At 38.0% G+C, this 24,046-nt stretch overlaps 1 long non-coding RNA gene across 1 annotated transcript in view; it reads right to left on the bottom strand.

Annotated features, from left to right (window-relative positions):
- The window catches only part of LOC134739489 (uncharacterized), a 663,655-nt gene that overhangs the window by 423,521 nt on the left and 216,088 nt on the right, over nt 1-24,046 (bottom strand). Inside the window, exon 2 of the long non-coding RNA XR_010126183.1 lies at nt 6,843-7,002. This is a non-coding gene — a long non-coding RNA (uncharacterized LOC134739489). The remainder of the gene's footprint in view (nt 1-6,842; nt 7,003-24,046) is intronic.

Genomic DNA, 24,046 nt, shown 5'->3' with positions numbered 1-24,046 from the left:
CATACAGTGTACTTAAACAAACCTTTAATCTAACCATATCATGTATCTAACCATACAAAAGTAGGTAGAACTGACTACACACCTAGGCTGTAAAGCACAGCTTATTGCTCCTAGGCTGCAAACCTGTACAGTAGGTTACTCTACTGAACTGTAGGCAACAGTAACATAATGGTAAGGATTTCTGTATCCAACATAGAAACGGCACACCAGAAAAAATAAAATTGTATAAAAATGGTTAAAAAAAAAGGTATAAAAGTGGTATAAAAAACATAGAAAAGGCACACCAGAAAAAAATGGTATAAAAATGATATACAAATGGTAAAAAAAAAAAAAAAAAATTGTACGTCTGCGTAGGGCACTTACCATGAATGGAGCTTACAGTACTGGATGTGGCTGTGGGTGTCAGTGAGTGGTGAGTGAACATGAAGGCTTAGGACATGCCTACACACTACTGTAGACTTTATTAACATTGTACGCTTAGGCTACCCTAGATTTATTTAAAGCTTAAAGTAATTGCACTACGATATTATTATGATGGCTACACTACCACTTGGCAATAGGAATTTTTCAGTTCCATTATAACATTAGAAAACAGCAGTCCACTGTTGACTGGAACATTGTTATGTGGTGCATGACTGTATATTAAACCAGTTTAAGATAATGTGTGAGTCAGATGTAGAATAAGGAGCACCTTGAGGGGTATTTCATGATGTAGAATGTTATAGGGCAGGAGATAGTGTGGTTTGCTTCAGGAAGCCTTGTAAAGTTATTTGAGCTTAAAATATTAGTATATGAGTTCCATGACATTAATAATGATAATTATGCCATTAGATCCTACTTATTAAATACTTAATATGCAACAGGTAATGTCAGCCTGGTTTTACAGACATTATTTCCATTAATCTTTACAATCAGACATTAGAACTTCTTATTTTTATTCCTATTTTACAGATGAGAGGTCAAAAGGTGCAGAGTGTTAATGAACATGCCCATGATTGTTAGCTAGAATACATCACAGTGGCAGAGCCACATTTTAAACCCAAGACCTTCTGATTACTGTGCCAAAGAGTCTCCTGTGCATTTCTTCTAAGACTTGGAGCATTCCTGTGCTGGCCAAGGGGAGTTCCTGAAGACCTGACTGTCATAAAAAAATTCAGGCATCCCTACAGGACTAATGGAGGTTATTGGTTGGACTGAAGACTTTGCTGTTTCCTCTCAAACCATGCAGGATAGAACAGCGCTATTTATGAACATCCCTGCTTTGCATGCTTGTCCACATTCGGTCCAGTATATCATCTCTTCATCCTCTTTGGGTGGGCAGGGGGAACTACGCTTTGAGTCTTGTGCACTAGTTATGTCTCCCTTGACCTTGTGTTTTTGCTGTCAACTTTTACATGACTCTTCATTAAGAGTTTGGTAACTGGATGTCTCCATCCCAATCACTTCTGTCATCTGATGGCATCATCTGGCCTCACTATGTCTCCATATCCACATTCTTAGTGACCTTTTCCTCCACTCCACCTCAACTATCCTCTCTCAGTGTCACAAAACAGGATGTCCGTACCTAAAACTCCACATTGAAATACAGATTTCAGACAATCTGCTGTCCCTCCCCAAGCTTCCCTCCACCTAGCTTGTTTGCTCAGTTATTCTCACTAAGCCCATTAAATGACTCCATCAGGACCTTTACACCAGACACTTCCCGTCTTTGCTTTGTTTCCTATCTATCTTGGTTAATACCCATGGCCTCATTTGTCAATCACTCCCTTGTCATCATCTTGCAGTCTCATGTATCTTTGTTCCTTGCACAGCTATTTGGAGAATTCCATTGTGAAGTAATACAACGATCTGAGTTTTCCTGCTCTAGAGCTTCTGGAGAAAATCTTTCAGCACTCTAAATACTTATAGTCATCAACCTTAATAACCTCTCAGTAATGCTGGGCAATCCCACTGTATATTTCTCTAGTTTCTCCTTTTCATTGAATGCCATGATTATTTCAAACATTCTTTACTTAGCTCAAGCTTAGACTTCATATTTTCCCATTGCTCTCAAGACTATCTTCCTTCATACAAATACTTCGATATCCTGCCACCAAACCAATGAAGTCTTTTGGCATTAGTATCTATGCTTTCCTCTTTTCTTTTCTGTTAAATGAAAGTGTTAGCCCTTTTCCTTTTTAGGACTATGCTCTGCACAAAATTGCTGGATCTCATCTCAGCATTTTCTCAGAAATTTTAAACTACCATTTTGTATTAGTCTGTTCTGATGCTGCTAATAAAGACATACCCGAGACTGGGTAATTTATAGAGGAAAGATGTTTAATTGATGCACAGTTCAGCCTGGCTGGGGAGGCCTCAGGAAACTTACAATCATGGTGGAAGGGGAAGCAAACATGTCCTTCTTCATATGGTGGCAGCAAGAAGTACCAAGCAAAAGGGAGAAAAGCCCCTTACACATCTCCTGAGAACTCACTCACTATCATGAGAACAGCAGCATGAGGGTAACTTCCCCCATGATTCCATTACCTCCCACCAGCTCACTTTCACAACACATGGGGATTATGGGAACTACAATTCAAGATGAAATTTGGGTGGGGACACAGCCAAAACATATCACGTTTTTAAAAATTGCCTTTTACTTCACAATTTCCCATATACATTCCTATTTATCTCTTCAATTTCACAGCCAACTTTGGAAACAGTTGTATGTGTTTGTCAGTTCTATTCTTTATCATCCATAGAACAACCATCTTCAATATGGATTTTGCCCACTCCTCTATCAAAACTCTGTTGCAATGGCTACCAATGATGTTACTGTTGTTTAATTCAAGGGATACTTCATAATCTTCATCTCACCGTGCTTTTAGCACCATATTGAAATGCCCTCTTCTTCCCTTGGCTTCCATATTGCCGACTCTCCAGATTTTCCTCCCACTTTCCCTGGCTGTTTCTTCTCATTCTCCTCTCCAAGGTGCTCCTTCAAGTCCCTCAGGTTGCCTTCTGTTCAAGATCTTAAAAAAAATCTCCCTATGTTCTCTCTTTGAGCAATCTCATTCACTATTCTGGCTTCAATTGCCATCTAAAAGTCAATGTCTATAAATTTAGATCTTTGGCCCAGATTTCTGAGTTCCAAAACTACAAACAGAACTTTTTTCAGGATCTATGCATCTTAGGTATTTCGCATCCACTTCAAACTGAACATAAAAACAGGGACATTACCATGTTTTCTCCATCCAAAAATATGAGAGTCATTGTTGGCCCTTCTCTTTCTCATCTTTAACCCACCCAGTCCATTCTCCTTCTGATCCAGCTGGCACCCATGCACTTGTCTCCAGTTCCTCCTCAGACCCCTACACTTTCACTCTTTTCTTCTTCTTCAACTGGTGTAAAATCTTCCAGATTGGTCTTTCCTATCCTTTCCTTTCTACATCTGTTCTATTCTCCATGCATCAACCAGTGTGATGATTTTTAATAGAAATCTGACCTCATCACTCTCCTACCTAGACTCCCCTAATGGTTTCTCACTGCACTTGGAGGAAAGATCAAATTTCTTTAATGGTGTCTGCAAGGCCCTGTGTGACCTGTCCTTCATGCACTGCACCAGTATGTTCTCTTCCTGTTTTTTTCTCTGCTTGCAGTCTGTGCTCTAGACATCTGGGTTCCTTTCAGTTCCATGAGAATGCCAGGCAGTTCCTCAGCTCAGGAACTTTGTCCATGTTCTTTCCACTGCTTAAAATACCCACTCCTCCTTACGTTGCTAATTCAAGCTTTAAGTCTGCTCAAATATTACATCCTCTATGTAACCCCCACCCTTACCCTCTATAATGATGGTTGATTTGCCTGTTACTTGTAAACTCAGGTAAAATGTTGGACTTTAGTTTTTTCATCACTCAAAACAAATTGTGATGATAGTGCAGTGTAGATGCAAGAAGCTCCATGACCCCCAACACCTGGAAACACGATCCCTGGCACATAAATATGTGTAACCTGAAAGAATGCTGCTTACATTAAACTTCATTAACTGAGGACTAAAATTACTTTTCTTAAGTGTTTTGTTGCCATCATTCAGATCAATTATAGCTTACAAGTGAAAATTATTACAGTAGCGTATTCAAAGTGAGATTTTCATTCTCCTCAGTGACACCACATGTTATGAAAACATCAGTTCTAGAATTGTGCATGTAGGTTTAAAGAATGAAGATTCAAGAGGTGCAGTCTGATGTGTTCTATGCCTTCTACTGAGGAAAGCTGTCAAAACATGAAATGAAATTTAAATGATGACATAAGAGTATGAGAAACTGGTGTCATCTGAACAAGTCAGGTCACATTCTGAATTGGATGCACAAACACTCAGATAAGTAAAACGATACCAAACGGCCACACACTTCTCCTTGTTTCATAGCAAATTACCTCGATCCAGAAGACAATAAAATTGTTAGGCAGAAAAGGAGCAGATGCTCTTTTTCGTTTAAAAATCCTTCTGTCCCTAGGAAGAAAATGGTTGTGTTCCTTCACAAGTTGTTTTATTTCTGCAAAACTACACCGAAAGTGTTTGGAATGAATATTACTCATGTATGTAATATTGACCTTATTACTTACCCCAGTAATATGGAGCAAATACTCAGATGTTACTCCAAAAACGTTATCATAAAGAATATAACCCATTGTATCATTAATTATAGTTATTTATTAAAATGACACATTTGATTATAAATGTTGCTGTGGCGACATCATCAGACAAAACACAGGTATACGCCTGAACTTAATTTGGATATTCATAACTTTCAAGGGCTTAAGTTTTTTCTGTGCTAAGGGATGCTACTCTTTAACCTGTTAATGTAATATTTTCTAAGGAAATAAAGCTAACATTTAAATGCATCATTTCTCCTACATATTACATAGTAGTTTAGTGATAATTTACTTAAAAATATGCAGAATGACATAAGCATTTAACTAAGAATGTACCGTATAATTTTGCTCTGAAAGGAATTTATTTCTTAATTCTATTTAATTTCTGCAGAACTTAATGAATGTTGTCAATGAAAGAATATGAAGACTGATTTGGGGGTCCAAATACCAAACAAAATTAACTCCTTTATTAATTATGTGTTGTTATTTATTTATTTATTTATTTATTTATTTATTTTTTGAGATGGAGTCTCACTCTGTCGTGCCCAGGCTGGAGTGCAATGGCACTATCTCGGCTCATTGCAACCTCTGCCTTCTGGGTTCAAGCAATTCTCCTGCCTCAGCCTCCTGAATAGCTGGGATTACAGGCACCCACCACCATGCCTGGGTAAATTTTTTTTGTATTTTTAGTAGAGATGGGGTTTCACTACGTTGGCCAGGCTGGTCTCGAACTCCTGATCTCAGGTGACCCACCTGCCTCGGCCTCCGAAAATGTTGGGATTACAGGTGTGAGTCACCACACCCGGCCCTGACTATATGTTTCCTTCTGACTTTCAACTACAACTTTTGTTAAAATATAGTTTCCTATAATACTCTTATTACTCACTTTTCTCCCCCTTCCTTTTTGAAATAATTAGACTGCCCAAGAAGTAACTCCAAATTAAATGTATTCCAAGTTGACAGACTGGAGCCACATCTCAGGATCACAGTGTGTAGTTAGGTCGGCTCAACCCACCAGCAATATTGAAAAATGATATATATCGTAGACCTTCACGGCAGGAGAAAAACTGCACCGTCTTGATTTGCCAAATCACTCATGCTCTTAATTTCATAATGGTATTTTTAGTTTTTAGTAATTTGGAAAAGGTGATAGGTGACAAAATCAAAAAATAAAGTGTAAAAATATGCTGTAAAATTCTAGCTATATGTAATACCTATAAAATGTATTAAAAAGTTCATTTCCATTCCAATAACACCTGTGACATTTAGACGTTCTATAGAATTTCTGCTTTCAATCTTTGCCGGTATCATATGCTGGTATTTAGTCAGAGACCTTAAAATAGTTGAACACTCAGACGATATATAGTGCAGAAAATAGTAAAATTTTATGCTCTTCTACTTTTTATAATTCTTGTTTATAAAGTGTCTAATAAAATTATAATGTTTAGAAAAACTTAAAATTCCAAGTAAAAAAAAACTTTAAATGCCCACAGTAAAAAAAAATGTGAAGCAGCAGTCTTTATAAAACTTTGTAATATATTCATAATCACTACGACCAACAATAGTATAACAATAAAAATCAGACCTACATATCCAATCTTCTGAAATAAACTGCTTTTATGCAGATGAATAGAATTTGCTCATCAACACAGCCAATATCCTTGATTTCCACTTAACAATCTCACTAGCATACAACAGATTTTCCTTCACATAGTTCACTACACACTTGTTATAGATTTTTTTCCTGGTGACATTTATCTTTCCTGTTTTATGAACCAAAGCTATTTTACATTTTCTACCTCTTCTGTATAAAATTCCTATTAATAATTACTGGATTTCAAAGACTCCTGTCAGCTGGACACTTGATAACAGCTATTTTTAGCTGACGTTAAAAGAAATACGATGGTAAGGTTGAAGACATACAGAATCACCTTCTCTCTCTCTCTCTTTCACTGTCTCTCTCTGCTTGCGAGTTTCCATTTGTAGCACTGCACACTTACATGCACAAAGACAGAGGTAGCAAGATGTAATTGATTTACAGAAGTACTATGGCTATAGGCAGGGTGCAGAAAAAGTATAAAGAGAGAAAATAGTTGTTTGACAGTCTTTTAGAAGTGTGTCTGAAAGAATGACAGGAATGGCTAGAATATCAGAAAATAATTTCTTCCAGAAGACAGAGCTATCAAAGCTGCTGGCCTCACACGTGTACTCACCGCTCCCCAGTCTTCCTAGGAGGCTGCTCCGGAACTCCAGGGTAGGCTGGCTGTCAGCAAACACAGTGGGTTGTGCCTAGGCCTTCTGGCTCGCTCTGCCAAAGCAAAGGATGGTGGCCACCCAGCCTTAGGGTGCTCTTCCGAGGAAGCAGCTCTTCACCTGGAGAGAGAAGGGCATTTTTGACACAGGAGCCAACAAATCCCTAGCAATTACACTGGGTAATTCACATAAATTGCATTTTATCAGTAATCCTTCTATTTACACATTTATAATTATTTGAGTTTTAAAGTATTTTTATGGAAAAGAGAAAAAAATGACTAGATTTGATATAACCATGCACGTGTGGGTATACAATATCCATCAAGATACAGAAAAAACACTGAAAACTTGTGGTTGGCTATAGTTAGGTAGCAGATCCATCAACACCTTGGTTCTCATCTTGCTGGCATTGGATTTAATTTTGCTAGGATATTCAAGTTACAGCATTCAAGTCGTGTGATAATGTATTTGGGCATATCTAGCTTGTTCACTTTGTCATAACACACATTATGGATTCTGGTAGAAACAAAAAATTTTAAATACGTAAGGATTTTTCTTTCTGAAAGGACAGATTATATTATTACTTCCAGAGAGTGTGGGAGAGGGCACAACTGCTGGGAGAAGTCCCTTCCTCACTCCTGGTGTTCCTCTCCACTGTAAGGCTACTCCATTCGTAAAATAGTCCAGGCAACTTCTGCTCCCTCATTTCTTCTGCCACAGGGAAGGAGAAATTACTTGTTTGATTGTGAATTTATGAAAAATTCCTGGGTGATTTTAGGCCAGATTCTTCCTTTCTCTTTCTCTTGAGAAAACATTTGTTCTTTGTTGTTTTCCTATATGCCATAAGCTTATTGAGGGTCAGGTGCCATCCAGGATGTGGGGAAGGGAGGGAGTAGTGGCCATGTTGGTAATGCAAATTGAATTCAGGGGAATGCTGATGATGGCTCACTCTGGCACTACAGTCAGGATTCTTGATCCCTATCTACCTCTCCAACCTCATCTTGTGCACACCACCCTCATGTACACCATCACACGTGGAAGAGCGGCCGTTTCCAATTCCTGGAGCATGCTGCACTCTGCTGCATTGGGCTCTTTCTACTGACATCCTCTGCCTGGAATGCTCTTCCTATTAGTTTTATTATAAAATTATATGATTTATAATAAATTATAAAATTATATTTTATTATAATTTTATATAATTATAATACATAAATTATATATAATTACACATAAAAGGAGGCAGTTGAACATTATTTGGGCGCATAGTGAAAATTATATTCCAAGACCTTCAGGACTGTCTTAGAGGTGAAATTTCCCTGCCTCTTAGTATAAACCCCCTGCCTCTTAGTATAAACCCCCTCCCTCACTGCCATATATCAAATCCCAAGAAAATCCAGAGATTGAGAAGTACATGAGACTTCTCCTTTTACCTTTTTACCTTTCAGCTGACTCCTTTTTAGCTTTCAGCCCTGATTTGAATGCCACCAGCTCAACTAGTCTTCTTAAACACCCTATCTAAATACTAACTCTCCTTCCAGTACTGAATATTACAATAGTCTGTTCCGTTCCTTATATTTAATTCAATCTGCCATTATATTATGGTTATTTTGTTGGTTTGGCTTCTTCTCCTGGACTCTACACTCCATGAGGGCAGGAATCATGGTTGTTTAATTTACTTACTACGTGGTAACTATTCACCCAACATTTCTAGCATAAATAATTGAAAAGGCATTGGGAGATGTGGAATTTTAAAATATATTTAATTTCTGGGATATATTAAGAGGGACATAATTGTTGAAGATCATCATGAAATGTTTTTGACATGAGAGTATAAGACTGTGGTGTTGAAATGATACTATCTTCACAGATTAAGCAAGAGAATACCCAGAAAACATATGAAATGTTTTGCTGTATCACACAATGTTAGTAGGTAATAAGCAAGCTGGAGATGGAGTATATCATTCACCATCAGTATGTACCTGGAAAACTTTGCATGAAGCAAAATATATTCACAGAAACTATAGTACTCTTTGAGTCTTGTCAATAGATTCCAGCACAAGAGACAGTCTCCAAAGATATTCCAAATGTCTAAGAGGAAAACTGAACAGACAATTGCAGCATATTCTTTGGGAGACAGGTGTACAGTGGGTGGAGCCAACACAACCTAAGTTTTTTACTACTCAAAAGAATTGAGAAGTAGAATTGTTCATGTGGTTTTCCCTGTGAGCCAGCAAAAGCCATGGTAGCCATCACCGTGATGGCCACAGCCTTGAAGACCACGGCTGCAGTGCCCACAGTATCTGACAGCCTCAGAATAGGGACTAAAACCACAATTCATAACATGTCATGAGATAATAGGTTTTGGCAAATGGCAGTTTACTTTGCAGATGAGTTTTTAGTAATTACATTTACCAAGGAGTGTTTTCTCTGCTTATAATCAATCTGTATCCCCTTGTAAATCCTCTACTCATAGGAAGAATACAACAGCAAAGAGGGCTTCTGAAAACAAACACAATGTGAAACTCATTATCGAGTAAACTATGAGTACATAGGAAAGGAATAGAGCCACATTTGTTCACATTCTGGGCTTTCCAGGGCCACCGGCGTGGGTTGAGCTTTGGACCTTTTTGGATACCAGACTGGCCCTGATCAGAATGAAACACCTGGCTCATCTGGGGAGGAAGCTGTGCAGGAGATGCTGAACAAACTAAAATCAGATTGCACACTGCCCCCAAAGACTAGAATTTAACAAAGGGACCCACAATGCAGTCTGGTTAAACAAGGAGCCCCAGAGATGTCCCATGCACTTCTCAATCTCTGAATTTTGTTGGGATTTGATGTAGGGCAGTGAGGGAGGGGGTTTATACCAAGAGGCAGGGAAATTTCACCTCCAAGACAGTCTTGAAGGTCTTGGAGTATAATTCTCACCATGTGCCCAAATAATGTTCAACTAAACTGTAGACAGACACTTACATTATGAAGGACATTCGTTAAATTACTATAAATTCAGTGCTTTTTGAGAGTAAGTTATTAAACAATTATCAACAGGTGGTGATTATATGTTATATAATAAAAATATACAAAACATAAAATGTAAATATATAAAATAGAAAATAGAAATATATTTTAGTAAACATGTAAATATATTGGTAATATAAATATATCAATAGATGCACTTATAATATTAACATATATATTTATGGATATATATTTTTCATCCTGAAAAAATATAAATATTCCTTAAAACAGTGAAAAATATATCACTGTGCCACTGTACACTTCAATTCCTCACTGTAGTCTTTTTTCTCAAAACATTGGGAAGGTTTTTTTTATACAACAGCTTCGCTACATCAATACAATTATCACCTCCAAATAGATGCAAAGCTCTGTAGTATTCAAAAATACATGACATCTGAACTTGTTTTATATGATGTGTTTCCTTGCGTTATTTTTTCTTGTTTATATGCATGTGTGTACATACACAGAGCACGTTAATGTGCTTCATTTCCAACGAGTGTGTTCCTGGAAGGATTCCTGCCCATAGAGTGATTGTGGAAATGAGATATTTGGGCTTTCATGTCATTCTTTCAGAGTTTGGGTGCATTGCCAGGATGTAATGGAGATTATAGCTAAATAAATGACTCAATAGTCAACCTTCTAGAAATGGTCTCGTATTTAGCTTTCAGGGTAATGTTAACTTCACTGTGGTATTAGTAATCTCATCAACTTTTTGGTTAGGGATGGATAAATAACTAGCTTTTAGTATGTAAATTACCAACAAAAACGTTTTGCAGAAAATGGGTCAGGTTAGAGATGTAAATGAGGCCTAAAATGTCTCATTAGGTTTTGAATTGCTTTTTTTTTTTCTTCCCCAAGCATTATAAATCTTGTAAGCTTTTGGGGTAATTTTCTTGCTTGAATAAGCTAGTAAGGTCTTTTCCAATAATAAATGAACTAGAATACTTCTCAAAACTAATTCTGCTTGAAAAGATAGAACAAATTGAATATCAAAGTATAATTTATTTTAGAGTCACTCGGTATTTCTGTCTCCTAATATTTTTAGGTAATAAGTTGTAGAGATCCCATGTATAGATTTCATCACGGACTTTGTGTTTGGGTGCAGAGAGATATCTCTATCAATGGCTCTCCTTTAAAATCAATTGTATATCTGAAGGATACTTATCAGATTTTGCAAAAAATCATTAACTACAGAATATGAGTCTATCTTTTGTGAAGGAATGGATCTTCTTTGATTTAGCAAAATGTCTCTCTGGTTCTCTTCTGACAAGTCCCATTTGTAACACTCATTACTAATCCTTATTTTCAGAACAAATACGATGCAAAAACATGGTCTTGCTCACAGCCCTGCTCTTGGGCCAGCTTGCATAGTTAAAGGATAACTGCAGATCCACACGCAAGGCGACACTGCCTTAGATCTTACGAGATGCTAATAAAACAGCGTCACATCAGAGTGTGACTGTCACTAGGCAGTCTCACACATCTCACTCTTACCACACTGGTTTCTATTCTACAAACCACTAATTTGCAGCAGTCCAAATTAGCCCCGTGTGACAATGTAGGAAGTGTTTGTTGGTTACTCTCATCTCTCACAGCATCGCCAATGTTTAGGACAGTTTAGCATTTCAGACTCATGACAGGGGGCTGCATTTTTGTCACTCTAAAAGCTGCAAAAATGAAATAGTAAATATGCAATTACAGCAACTACCTATATTTAACTAGCTTACAAAATCTAAAAGGGAAATCAATCAACTCGTTGTCATCATTTGGTTTGTTTCTGTGGAGAGCCTAATTTAGTACAAACAAATACAGTTCATGATGACAAAACCTCGTTAGGATGGCTTTCATTTCAATTGCCAGCAACAACCAGTACCACCATTTGCCACCCCCAAAGTAAGTCAGCTCTTTCCCAAATATCCACTGCAGTATTTGCCTGCTCCTTTAGACATTTATCTTTTTTATTTATTTATTTTTATTTATTTATGTATTTATGTATTTATTTATTTATTTGGAGACAGAGTCTCACTCTTGTTGCCCCAGCTGGAGTGTAATGGCGTGATCTTGGCCCACTGCAACCTCTACTTCCCAGGTTCAAGGGAGTCTCTTGTCTCAACCTCCCGAGTAGCTGGGATCAGGGGCACTCACCACAATGCCCAGCTAATTTTTGTATTTTTAGTAGAGACAAGGTTTCACCATGTCAGCCAGGCTGGTCTCGAACTGCTGACCTCAGGTGATCCACCCGCCTCCACCTTCCAAAGTGCTGGGATTACAGGCGTGAGCCACCGCGCCCAGTCAGACATTTATCTTAATACTTTGCTACAGCAAGCTGTCTTATAGATGTTTACAAAACAAAACCTTTTCTATTTTCTCTAAGCAGTCCATATTACATGAATATATATATCACATGTTCTTACAGATAGTTTGTTTTATTAATTTTATACCTTAAGAAAAAGACATGAGATTCAATTCTTCACAGACGGATTTCATTTAAAATGCCCTGAGCTGCCTACTGAAGTTTTACAGGTAAATAAAATATGTTCTCACATGTTTTAGCAAAGGGTAAGTGAAGGAGGTGATGCAAATAACAGGCGATATGCAGATCTCGTCTCAGTGGGTTGAAAGAACAGAGCTACTCAGGTGTTATGCTGCTGTTTTATTTCATGTATTTTGATGGAAGATAGTTACTTTGGATAAACAGGGCAGATAATCTGAGAGAGAAATATGAGTCCCAACATGTATTTATATAGGCTACATTTTGCCATGTCACCTTTTTCTCCTCACTACTAAAGTTCTAGTATTGGCTTCCCTAAATCTTACACAGTTTTTCTTGTCTAGCTTCAGTCCACTGGGTATTCCTTCTACTGTCACGTTGGTTATGTCTTCCTGTGGAAGTCTGTGGGCTCTTTATTCAAACACTGACCTCCTCCATAAGGCACTGGGAGGCAGGAGGCACGTACTACCATCCCTGTTCTTTCGGTTGCAATTACCGATTTAGCTCTCTTATAAATGCACAAAAGACTGTACTATATTTTCTGCTTATTTAGAAATAACAATAATAGCTAAAATCCCCTGGACACCCATAAGGGGCCGGATGTTCATGTTATCCTTCAAATATTCCAGCAGCAAGTATAATCATCAGTCCCACTCTCTAAATGAGGATTCTAAGGTTTAGAGAAACTAGGTACCTTGACCAAAAATGTATAGCATGTGGTGGTACCAGAACTTGGACGCAGACAGAATTACTCTAAAATCAGTACTCCACATATCATCAACACAGAGTCTCTGTTAATCACATGCTTCTTATGCTCATCCTACCTTCTAACACATGTTGTCACCTGTGTTTGAGCACATAAAATCTGGAAGTGTTAGAACTCTCGTGCTCTCCTGAATCCAGACCAATGAGTCTTTACTCCCAGCTCCAAGTTGTTGTGGAGGGGCATTTGTTCTTCCTGATATAAAGGCTAATATGAGCTGGAACCCAGTTTAGGTGACAGTTCATTATGCTCCTGTCATTTATGTGACTATGTAATGTCTCTGGGAGTATAATTATATTTTTGGGTAAAGTCTCTTGGCATAATGAGTTCAAGAATTCCATTACCAATAATAACACCTCTCATTTGTTGAAGTCCTTATAACATCCAACGTTTTCACAAATATGAACTCATTTTATTCTCAGTGTAGCTCTCCAAGGTAGGCAGAACAAATATTATTATCCTATTATGCCAAATGAGTACAGAGAAAGGATGGAAGAGAAATGGACATTTACTTAGCATTAACTACTTGGGAACATGATTCTAAGTACTTTACTGAATTCTTCCTTTCAGTTCTGATACCTTCCTTATGGTGTATATGTACTTAAACACATTTTACAGAAGACGTAACTGGAGTTCAGAGAGTCTAGTTAACAGCTTGTGAAAGTGGCGAGATTAGAGATTAGAAGTCACTGAGACCATCATTTTTCCCTTATAACTCAAATTCAGCTGGCAACACTTGTTCAGTGATTACACATAGCCTTGTGTTATCAGCTATTTCATGCACAGGTTGGCATCTTGTTTCTCTGGGTAGGTCTTCATTTGGTTAAAAGAAAGAATCATGTTTTATATTCTTTGAACCACTTAGAACACACACTTTTAAGCTATGCATAAAAGGCCAAGTTAATACAAATACCTAGAATTTGAATGTGGTCTGGAAGTAAGAGGAGGCTATCCTTGCTTGCGCTTTTATTTGTTAACCCAGCAACTATATCTCTCAAGCAATTGCAGACATGTACTGTGATCTTAGAAATTCCTATTTATTCCTTGGACATTCCTCCTTAGGTGAGATATTTCAAGGGCCTGAATTTGAACTCATTATATTGTCCTATATCCCCTGAGACTCAGAGTTTAGAATGATGTGTCTAAAGTTGTGACTAGTAAGTAGCAAAACCAACGTAAAACCATATCTTTGGAAATCTCTTTTCACTGTACCTCTGTATGAACTAATGTTTGTAATACATTGCTATTTTTGTTATATATATAAAAGTATAGGCCGGGTGCAGTGGCTCACGCCTGTAATCCCAGCACTTTGGTAGGCTGAGGCGGGCAGATTGCCTGAGGTCAGGAGTTCAAGACCAGCCTGGCCAACATGGTGAAACTGCATCTCTACCCAAAATACAAAATTAGCCAGGCGTGGTGGCAGGTGCCTGTAATCCCAGCTACTTGGGAGCCTGAAGCAGAGAATCACTTGAACCTGGGAGGCAGATGTTGGAGTGAGCCGAGATTGCGCCATTGCACTCCTGCCTGGGTGACAGAACGAGACTCAGTCTCAAAAAAAAAAGTATAGATCTCCAGAAATTTGAAGGATACTTTTTACTTAGTAAATAATCAGTGTAATATCATGATGACAAGTGAAATTTTTTTAAAAAAGTCTTTAAATAACAAGTTATCACAATATTGATTGGTTAGAACAAGAAGAAACATTTACCAGTTATTGTAACTAAAAATCAGTGAGCTGCATATAGGAAACGTGACACTTTTCTCATTGGTCTTAGTCTGTGTACACGCATGTGTTTATAAATAACATTTTATTTTGAAAGTACTCATTCAAATCAGCTTTCTATTTATGAATCTCATTTTATTTCCTTCTGCCTTCCTCATGCTGTTGTTTAGTGAGAAACATAATTCTCAGAAAAAATATGAAGCTCAGTTTCATCACAGTACATAGCATATATCAGTCAAACAATGTATGTTTGTCAATGAATAAAGAATGATGATAGGCCAGGTAGGTAGTTTCATTGCAGTGGCTGAGCTGACCATTGCATACGATATTGTAACATGGAGAAAGGAATTATGAGGAATACATATTCTTAGCCATATTCCATGAGTGCAGAACAATTCTCCAAGTAGCTTTGGACTGACTCACTTCTCTTTCCTTTCTCATTTGTAGTTCTCAAGAATAACTGCAGGCTGGTCACAGTGGCTCAAGCCTATAATTCCAGCACTTTGAGAGGTCGAGGTAGGAGGATCCCTTGAGGCCAGGAGTTTGAGACCAGCCTGGGAAACATAGTGGGACCTCAGTTTCTACAAAAAAAAAAAAAAAAAAAAAGCCAGACATGTTTGTGCGCACCTATAGTCCCAGCTTCTCAGAAAGCTGAGGTGGGAGGATCATTTGAGCCCAGAAATTTGAGACTACAGTGAGCCTTGATCATGCCACTGCACTGCAGCCTGGGTGATAGAGTGAGATCCTGTCTCTAAAGAAAAAACATTAGAATAACTGTAGAATGTGCGAGGAATGCAGTATCTTGAGATAGGGAAGAACTCCCAGAAATAGCCAAGCCCTGTTTGTTTTCCTCAGAGGAAATGCAACATCTTGAGATAGGGAGGAACTGCTAGGGGAGATGAGATTTGTTCCTGTCTCCCCAAGGAGCAGAATGTCCTCAAGGCTTTCCCTGTGAGTCATGTGGCCAGCCCCTGAGATATATAAAACGGCCCCTCCATCTGTCCCAGCCAGCTTTCATGAGCCTTGAGAAACCAGCTCACAATGGATCCTGGGCGTCTTTGCCCCTTCCTGCCCAGCAGTAACAAATAAATTTGCTTTATATAAAACCTGTTGCATATGAGTGTATTCTGCTTCACCAGACTCAGACAATTGGCAAAACTGCAGCCCAGGTGCAGTGGGGACAAGTGTTCAACTCCTATTCCCGGTGGTTGGCACAGTGATAAGCTTTGCTATCACCCACATGGTGGAAGTCCTCCCTTGGGATTGGTTATTAGTGAAACTGCTTCCCAGTAAGATCACAGATTGTATCTGAATCTCACCTCTATACACCCGGCATCAGGTAGAGTACTAGGACCATGTTAGACATTCAGTGCATATTTCTTGCACTGATGAATGCTCCCTGCTCACAAGCGGCCTGTAATCCAGGGGAGCAGGCATACGGAGAATGTTTTTCACCATCTTCGCCATTTCTGGGTTCAGTTCTTAAAAAGGATGACCAGCCTCCTGCAGATATCAGGGAAGAAGCATTGCCTTTTCTCTCACTCACTCATCACTTAGGCAAACCCGTATTCCAGCCTCATGTGTTCTGTTGGATTCTCTGCGCACAGGTTGCAGGATTTCTTCTGACTCCTACTGGTCAGGGCGGGGTTTTCCAGCCCTATGGGCAGGCCAGAAATCTCTACACCTGGCCAAAGGTTTGCTGTGTAGTTGCAACTGTTCCCATGCATTTATCTGAAGCTCTAGATTGGGCGAGGATATGGCAAGAGGCTCAAGTCCCAGCCATGTTCTCGTATCCAGCTTGCCACTTATATCTTATTTACATCTGTATCTGATTCCTGTGCCTATTCCTCATTATTTTTCAGAATGCAGAATGTAGCAATCGTAGCCCAGTGATTACGCATGACCCAGACCTCAACAGTAGATGTGACATGTGCTTAGAGTTGTTTCATTTTTTCGAAACCAGCTAATTTGATTTTGTTGCGCAGTGGGAAGACTTGTTATAATGGTGTATTGGAAGATTATTTTCAAATCATGTTTTTGACTTTTGTCAAAAATACCCAATGTTTTAGCTATAACACAGTTCAAAGGGTCAAAAATATTCCACCTTCAAGGATTTAAAGTTCAATTCGTTCTCCAACCTACCTCAAGCCCAACTTGAACTATTATGTGTTATATTGTTCCCTATTAGATTCCAGGAATTGGTGGTCAGGATGGGGATGCCATCATTTCTGAGAGTCAATTCAGTTATAGCAGAAGACAAAATAGGAAAATCTGGCTCTGCCTCTTTGAGGTTTGTGACATTGGCCAAGCCATTTAATTTCACTAAACACTAGTTTCTTCATTTGTAAAATTGGGATGTTAGACAGTTGCCTCCAAGATATCTTCCAGTTCTAATATTCCACTGTGGGAGGTTCCAACTGTGGCATAAGATCCCAGAAATCTCTAATTGCTTCGAAGATTGTGTCAGGAGACAAATTAGATCATACAAGGTTCAGAATACAGACTCACCTCACCACACGAAATGCCATCATTTAATTACTTTTTTATTGTTGCAATAATGGCTTTGGCCAAGTCATCCCACTTTGGATGGTGTCTTTTTTCATTATAACTACTTTACCTCCAAAAATAAAAAGTAAAAATAAAAATAAAAACCCCTAAGAAAACAAAAACAAAACTCCACACTAAATAAATACACTCTAAAAAGTGATATTTTGACATGAGGGTTTCAGGCAAAGACAGAATACATTTGAATGATACGCCATGTTTGGATGAACGCAAGATGTTTTTGCTCTGCATAGATCATTTTTGTAAGAGAGACGAAGAGTAACATTTTTACAAATTTTCAGTCTGATATGCATGTGCTACTTCCAAGTATTTCAAAGGGCTCTTGTACTTTGCTAACGTGGTGTTTTTCTGGACTAAATTTTTATTTTTAAATTTCAGTTTAGGAGTAAAAAATCCATGAGCTCCAATAAAATACTGGCAAACCGAATCCAGCAGCACATCAAAAAGCTTATCCACCATGATCAAGTGGGCTTCATCCCTGGGATGCAAGGCTGGTTCAACATACGCAAATCAATAAACATAATCCAGCATATAAACAGAACCAACGACAAAAACCATATGATTATCTCAATAGCTGCAGAAAAGGCCTTTGACAAAATTCAACAACCCTTCATGCTAAAAACTCTCAATAAATTAGGTATTGCCGGGACGTATCTCAAAATAATAAGAGCTATCTATGACAAACCCACAGCCAATATCATACTGAATGGGCAAAAAGTGGAAGCATTCCCTTTGAAAACTGGCAAAGACAGGGATGCCCTCTCTCACCATTCCTATTCAACATAGTGTTGGAAGTTCTGGCCAGGGCAAGCAGGCAGGAGAAGGAAATAAAGGGTATTCAATTAGGAGAAGAGGAAGTCAAATTGTCCTTGTCTCAGCCTAAAACCTCCTGAAGCTGATAGGCAACTTCAGCAAAGTCTCAGGATACAAAATCAATGTGCAAAAATCACAAGCATTCTTATACACCAATAACAGACAAACAGAGAGCCAAATCATGAGTGAACTCCCATTCACAATTGCTTCAAAGAGAATAAAATACCTAGGAATCCAACTTACAAGGGATGTGAAGGACCTCTTCAAGGAGAACTACAAACCACTGCTAAGCAAAATAAAAGAAGATACAAAGAAATGGAAGAACATCCCATGCTCATGGGTAGGAAGAATCAATATTGTGAAAATGGCCATACTGCCCAAGATAATTTATAGATTCAATGCCATCCCCATCAAGCTACCAATGACTTTCTTCACAGAACTGGAAAAAATGACTTTAAAGTTCATATGAAACCAGAAAAGAGCCTGCACTGCCAAGTCAATCCTAAACCAAAAGAACAAAGCTGGAGGCATCATGCTACCTGACTTCAAACTATACTACAAGGCTACAGTAACCAAAACAGCATGGTACTGGTACCAAAACAGAGATATAGATCAATGGAACAGAACGGAGCACTCAGAAATAATGCCGCATATCTACAACCATCTGATCTTTGACAAACCTGAGAAAATCAAGCAATGGGGAAAGGATTCCCTATTTAATAAATGGTGCTGGGAAAACTGGCTAGCCATATGTAGAAAGCTGAAACTGGATCCCTTCCTTACACCTTATACAAAAATTAATTCAAGATGGATTAAAGACTTAAATTTTAGACCTAAAACCATAAAGACCCTAGAAGAAAACCTAGGCAATACCATTAGGACATAGGCATGGGCAAGGACTTCATGTCTAAAACACCAAAAGAAATGGTAACAGAAGCCAAATTTGACAAATGGGATCTAATTAAACTAAAGAGCTTCTGCACAGCAAAAGAAACTACAATCAGAGTGAACAGGCAACCTACAGATTGGGAGAAAATGTTTTCAATCTACTCATCTGACAAAGGGCTAATATCCAGAATCTACAATGAATTCAAACAAATTTACAAGAAAAAAATAAACAACCCCATCAAAAAGTGGGCGAAGGGTATGAACAGACACTTCTCAAAAAAAGACATTTATGCAGCCAAAAGACACATGAAAAAATGCTCGTCATCACTGGCCATCAGAGAAATGCAAATCAAAACCACAATGAGATACCATCTCACACCAGTTAGAATGGCAATCATTAAAAAGTCAGGAAGCAACAGGTGCTGGAGAGGATGTGGAGAAATAGGAACACTTTTACACTTTTGGTGGGACTGTAAACTAGTTCAACCATTATGGAAGATGGTGTGGTGATTCCTCAGGGTTCTAGAGCTAGAAATACCATTTGACCCAGCCATCCCATTACTGGGTATATACCCAAAGGATTATAAATCATGCTGCTATAAAGACACATGCACATGAATGTTTATTGCGGCACTATTCACAATAGCAAAGACTTGGAACCAACCCAAATGTCCAACAATGGTAGACTGGATTAAGAAAATGTGGCACACATACACCATGGAATACTATGTAGCCATAAAAAAAATGATGAGTTCATGTCCTTTGTAGGGACATGGATGAAGCTGGAAACCATCATTCTCAGCAAACTATCGCAAGGACAAAAAACCAAACACCGCATGTTCTCACTCATAGGTGGGAATTGAACAATGAGAATACATGGACACAGGAAGGGGAACATCACACACCAAGGCCTGTTGTGGGGTTGGGGGAGGAGGGAGGGATAGCATTTGGAGATATACCTAATGTTAAATGACGAGTTACTGGGTGCAGCACACCAACATGGCACATGTATACATATGTAACTAACCTGCACATTGTGCACGTGTACCCTAAAACTTAAAGTATAATAAAAAAAAATCCATCGGCTCTAAAATAGTTTCAAAATTGGCAAATAAAAATAATTATACTTTTGTTATAGTACCTTTTGTATACAAATTATATATAAAATTTGAAAATTTATGTTCTAATTTTTTACTTATAGAAGTTTGCTTGCTTTTATTTTCAATTAATATATTTTTTAAAACTGTGAACAATCTTTGAGTATCTTTGCTTGGCATAAAATGTATCATACATTTTTCTAAGCAAATTGAAAGACATTACTATTTTTTACTTAACTCTTTTTTAGAAACTTAACTTAATGGCAGGTTTTCAGGAAAGAGTTAAAATTGTAAATTCATAAAGCAAGGGATAGGTGTACTCATGTCCATCTTCCGACCTGAATAAGGTTGTATGTATCCCATTCTGAATATTCTGATTAAAAGAAAGATATATTCCTTTTCAGCAGACTGTGGCAACTTCAAAGCTTATAAATGCACTCCTGGCATCTCCATTCCAGTGAGGGTTACTGTGTGTGTGTGTGTGTGTGTGTGTGTGTGTGTGTGTGTGTGTGTGTGTGTGTGTGTGTGTGTGTGTGTCCATGCATTGAAAGTATGTCAAAGCTAAACTGAGTTTATACAGCGGTATAGAGAAAAGAGATGAGTGTCCCTTTAATAAGCAAAAAATTGAGAATTAGAGAGCATAGACCTAGCTGGAAAAGGCTGAGATAGATGAAACTTCAAGCTGCCTTCACACTCATCAGCAAAACTTCCCTCCAAAGTTTCTATTCAAATGACTAACTGCCTGTACGTACAGCTCTCTGACCTCTGGAAATGAAGGAGGAAGGAAGGAAAGGAAGAAAAGCACCTTCTTTCTGGAAACCTGTCATTCAGTCTCTGACAGGAATTTACAAAAACAGGTGCAAGCTCATGTCCTACTAAGGCAACTGAGTTTTGCCACAGTGATTTATATATGAGTAAATACTGCTTCTATCAGCATGGTTTGTATAGTGTTAGATCCCGAACGCTTCCCGCATCTGACGCTATCCATGCATTCTTCATTCATTTCATCAATAGCATCCACCTAAACTTTCTTTGACATGGCTGCCCCATTCTCTTAATCTGGTTTCTCAGAGGTATCCAGTTTCATCAAATCTCTTTTATGAAATATATATCTACTTCTGCTATACAAATACAATAGGTAATCAGCACTTTTTCTTGCATAACAGAAATGTAATTTATCTATTTGAAATTTCTATATTTACTTCCTTCATTAAGAATAATTTTTATCAATGTTTTGCTATAATCAAAACCAATATGGCAAAGCTGCAAAGTGTCAATTATCTTAAGAAATAATAATTTAACGGATGTTGCATGAAGGGAGAAACATCATCATATAGCAGGCTTATATCTTCTAAAAATGTAAAATAACACAAAACGTTTTAGAGAAACAGTTATAGATGGTAACATTTACATGAATCAGATCTTTTAATAGGAGTACACGACTTTAAAACAATCAGAACTCTCGGCTTGAATAGGCTTGTTAGGTTTTTTACATGCTGGTAATTTCCAAATCATTTTCCTACGTTTAGTCTGCTTAATTCTCAGTGGCAGTGCAGTTCAGGTGCTCAAAATAGTGCAGTTTCAGTTCATCTCCTCTACCCCAGACCCAAGTCCTACCTGCATATGAACTATCATGTCTTAGAGGTCAAGGCACTCACTTACTACAAGTGTTCCTTCTGGAAACTGTGATGTTGTCTAATGTACCTGCTCACAGAAGCAACCCAAAACAAGATATCACATTGATCCAGCCGTCACTGGAAGCTGGGCCTTGTGGAGGCAGAGAGAACTGTCCTGCAAGAAGGGAGACCTGGTCGCGACATGCGTGCACACCCCGCTCTGGCAAGAGGCAGCCCTGCGCTTGTCACTAGCTTTGAAGGCAGCTCACTTCACTGACACAATGCTCAGCAAGGAGAGGGAAAGGCTGCAGGGAGTGTGCTGATGGCCACTCTCTAAGGACAGAGAAAGAATAGAGAGTCAGGAAATTGAAAATAAATAATACAACTCCCTTTCTGATGTAAAGTGCCAAAGATTTCAGAAGGGAATGCAAATCCAGCACAAAAGACCTTTGTTTTCTTTGCTTGTATTTTGACATTTTCCTAGAATCACTTGATAGCACTCACATTAAGCTTCATTTCAGATTCCCATCCAAAGTCAAACTACCAGATGCAGCAGAGTGTGAGAAAACTTTCTGAAAGAAAAGACCAGAATGAGTGTTTTTGTTTGAATTTTTTCCTCCACGGTTTTCCGGAGAAGACCAGTTAAAAAAATTAAAGGTCACATTAGAAAACAAACTTCATGCTAATAAATGACTTTGTTCTATCAGTGCAAAAACATGCGATGGAGCATTTAGTTTTTACCAACTCTCCAGCTATCCTTGTAATTCAAGTTATCTCGTGTGTGCTTTTACACCATCACCAGCACAGTTTCACGATCTATAATAACTCTAAGTATGAATATGAACACTGTTAGCAGGAGTCAACTGTCAGATACAGTCAGGAGGATTTTCACATGTAATGGAGCGAAGCTGTAACTGCGGTGCGCGCTATGCATTTGCAATAATTGTGTAAATGCAACCTTCTTATGGGATTCCACACAGCACATTCTAAAAGCACGAAAGTGTGTTTGAAGGATAATGCTAAATGGTGTGAGGTATATTTTCCAAAGAGTGCACATCAAGAATCTAAGAATAAAGAAATAAAACCCAGAAAACCACATGTTAAAGCCTGTTTCCTCTCTGAGGTTGCATTAGAGTTATTAAAAAAAAAAAAAAAGAAAGAAAAAGAAGAAAAAACAAAAAAAAAAAAACCAGGAAGGAAATTAAATTTCTATTTTCACAGGCAATAATGTGTTGTACAATTTGCAATTAAAAATAAATTAGGCACAAAATCTGCAACAGATTGTTTTTAAACTTTCATTAAACCTCTTGAGTTATGCTGCTAGATGCAATGTGCTAACAGAAATGTTAGGGTTGAAATGAGTTTCTGGCATATGAAAGAAAACTATGTCTTCAATCTACAAAAATTTAATTTACAGCTTAGCTGATTGGATGTAGCATTTTAACACCATTTTGGAGGTTTAAGAACAGCAAGTGCCATAATCCTCTGAGTATTTTGATCACTAGCACACAAGCATGTAACATACTTTGTGTTCAAGGGGAACCTTTATCCAGGATGCAAAGCTCGTGCTGAATTATAATCACATTCAAAAAGATTGCAAGCCTGTGGGTATTAAGCTTTGCACTCTGAGGCTTAGCCAAGAAGATTTAAGCAACCTACTCTGGGACCATACGGTTGATCTGATAAGAGTATTCTGAGACCTTGAAGTTTATTTTTGTCAGAAGTTTTGCATTCAGGGTCTCAAACATTAGACCTTTTTAGTGCTAATCAAAAGTGTTTCCTTGCAAGCTCCAGCAATGACACTTATAAGCAGATGGAATTCATAAGAGAGAGAGAAAGAGGAGAGGGAGAGGCACAATGGTTTACCCTCTAAATGAAAGAAAATCTTGAAGGTCTAAAAACAACTTCTGATGTATTGGATGTTATTCCAGCTTTCTTTGCTGTATTAGTCTGAAAAAGATTTGTCAGATATTTTCACTACTCAATTTAAATACTTAAGTTATTTAAAAGACAGATGCCATCTGTATCGTAAAGCAGTCAACTATTTTGCTGAACTTTTTTTGTCCAAATGATTCAGTGAGTTATTTATGGAGCAGGTACTGCTCACATTCAGTCTGTAAGATAAGATGCAAGGATAAAATAGAGTTCAGAATTTATTTTTACATATTCTTTCATAAAAATTATAATTGA

Source organism: Pongo pygmaeus, chromosome 3 (genome assembly GCF_028885625.2).
Source record: "Pongo pygmaeus isolate AG05252 chromosome 3, NHGRI_mPonPyg2-v2.0_pri, whole genome shotgun sequence".
Lineage (NCBI taxonomy): Eukaryota > Metazoa > Chordata > Mammalia > Primates > Hominidae > Pongo > Pongo pygmaeus.
Note: the sequence above shows the minus strand (reverse complement) of the source record. Positions and strands in the feature narration are given on the sequence as shown.